General features: G+C 47.5%; 1 pseudogene; it reads right to left on the bottom strand.

Moving 5' to 3' along the window:
* Positions 1-206: 206 nt before the first annotated feature.
* On the bottom strand, positions 207-2,420 carry LOC143386558 (elongin-A pseudogene; annotated as a pseudogene).
* Positions 2,421-2,670: the final 250 nt, after the last annotated feature.

The following is a 2,670-nucleotide window of genomic DNA, read 5'->3' as shown; positions in this document are numbered from 1 at the left end:
GCTTCACATCGTCTTCAGAATTCTGAAGTGTGCTCCAGGCAGGGCACAGGTAGGTGTGCAGGGAAGCACCTGCGACCATGCAGGATTCCAAGGCCAAGAGGCTCCACAAAGTAAGCTTCTGGGCTCCCCTGGAAGTCCCAGTCTATATCCCCCATTGTCCCTGTAATCGTGCCCCCCAAATTCCATCTCCAAAGTAAGTGCTTGGTTTATCGTCGAGAGAATCTTTTCTTGAAAGCTTTAATTGTCTTGGCCATCATTGGTGCGATTTTCTTCACAGCTGGTTTCCTAGGATCATAGGAGATGGTACTACTGACCACTGGCACCAAGTGGGCACTGCTGGTGCTGGGGCCATCATAGGCTGGCTGCTCAGAGCTGGGTTCTAGCTGTTGCTGCTGGCAGGAATGTGGCTGCTTCCTGTGCTATATGGGGCTGGCTTAATCTTGACTTTCTCAGGGACAGCTGCTCCTCCTGTTCCAAACTTCTCTTGCCTCCAGCGGACATCTCTAGGTGGCTTGGGCACAGAGTTGACAAAGGTCATCTTTGCTCGCCCGCCCTTGGGCTTATTGGCATTTGCACATTGGATGTTCTTTGTTAGCACTCGTAGCTGCTGCTCTCGGGCATTCTGAAGCCGCAGGTACATCTCCCGCCAGGACTCATACTCTTCTGGTCTTTCTTATTTAAAGTCTCGGTGACAATGAACTTTCCATAATTGATCTGTGTCTTCAATTAATACGTGATTGTATTCCTCTATATGATATAGCTGATCAGGTGTACACCTCTCAAAAACAGGTTCAAGAATAGAAAACGGTGCTCTTCCCACTTCAAAGATGAAATCGATGTTGTTTTTAAGTACAAGGATGCACTGCTAGTACAAGGTCATCATTTTGGGGAGATAGGCACACTTGGAACCGGAATACACCTGCATCTTGGAATTCATTCTGTGTCCAGTGAATCCAGCTTCTTCTTCCTGGGGTGAATAGAATGCTTTTCTCTTTGGCTGGAAGGAGGGCATCACTTCAAGGGAAGAAAGTGGACGGTAATTGCTCTGGATGGTGGGTAAGGGGAGGTCTGGCAATACTGGCAGTGCATCAGTAGGGACCTTTCTCAGCCTGGTTGAGTCAGCTCCAGCCAGCTGCAGCTTCTCTGACCTGCTCTCATTCCCCTTGGGTGATTTCTGAACTGAGTATAAGTTTTTACTAGTGCTTTTAGAATCACTTTTTAAAAGTCCTTTGTCTCCAAGTGCCGTGGCTGGAGTTTTCACAATCTTCTTCTTTTTCTTCTGGGGCTGGTCATAGCTGAGGTATGATTCAAATGACATGGTGGGCTGCTGGAATTCATCCTCCACGTCTGCCTCCTCTGCCTTAGGGAGTGAGCCCACTAACTTTCTATCCAAATTAGAAGTCTTTGCTTTCCCTTCTTCAGCCTTTATATTGTTAGAAACCTTCTCTTTTGTTCTAAGCAACAGGTCTCCAGCCTCTCTTCCTATGTCTGTTCTGTCCACACGTTGCTTGCTTATGTCCGATTTGGTTTTTGCAGCATCCTTGTGCTTTGGCTTTTTAAGGTGCTTGTCTGAAGCAACCTCTGAGGGTAAAAACTTTCTTTTGAGGCTGCTGCCTTCTCTTTCTTTCTCTTTCTTGGCAGCACTAGAAGGTGGTCTCTCCTTGGCACTATCCCCTTGGAGTGGCCTTCGGGTCTCCTCTTTTGAGAGGGACTTGTGTGGCTTCTCTCTGCCCAAAGCAGAGGCCTTATCATCACCCTTTGCATCAATAGGGCGTTTTTTTCTTGTGGCAAGATCTGTGTTCCTTGTTTTGGTTCAAGATCCCCTTTCCCTGGGGTTCTCCCAGGTGATGTTCTTGACTAACTCCCAGTCTGACCTGAAAGGCATTACTGTGGCCTTTTCCAGGTTTCTGGTGTGAAACAATGGACTCATGGGCCTTCTCTGGTGACCTGTAATGGTCTGTGTACATCTGATGAGGACTCGCACAGAATGGAGGGGACTGGACATGGCCATAGTCAGAAGATTCGGGGTCTGATGAGTATGTAGGTGACACCCTGTGACACCTCTTCATCTCATCTCTCCTCTCATGACTGAGAGACACTTTGTGAGGTTGTTCACATTCTGAGAGTTTTCTGTGTTTCTTCTGTCTGTGCTCAGGACTATAGGATCAGCTGCCTGATGCCTTGCTGTTTTCTTGGTAGTACCCTTCCATCTCCTCCTCCCTCTGAACCGCATCCCGAGGGTGCTTTTGGGAATTGCTTTTCTCAAAGTCCTTTTCATCAACCTCATTGTTTCACAAGGATATCTACTGTAATAGGCAAGGTGGAGAGTTTCTTCAAATATTTCAATAGCATCTTGGGGTCCGGGTAGCCAGGCGTGCCTGCAGCTTCTCCACAACTTGGAGCGCCGACTCTGCCGCCATCACTGTCACTGGCATGGCCTCCTCATTATCTTTTCTAATGTCAACAATGAAGGACACAGTGGGATACACAGACATAGAAACACTCTCCTTTTCAAATGACTTACTAGAAACAGTACACTCCAAAACAAACAAACTGCCTTTCCTACCTATTCTCAGAACATGGGACAAAACCACAAACTCTCACCCACACCAACAAAGACACCTCCTTCACCCAATTAGGTCTGTGACTATCCGGAGTGTCCTCTGACTA

This window comes from Callospermophilus lateralis, chromosome 13 (genome assembly GCF_048772815.1).
Source record: "Callospermophilus lateralis isolate mCalLat2 chromosome 13, mCalLat2.hap1, whole genome shotgun sequence".
NCBI lineage: Eukaryota > Metazoa > Chordata > Mammalia > Rodentia > Sciuridae > Callospermophilus > Callospermophilus lateralis.
The sequence above is the reverse complement of the archived record's forward strand: the minus strand, read 5'-3'. Positions and strand labels throughout refer to the sequence as shown.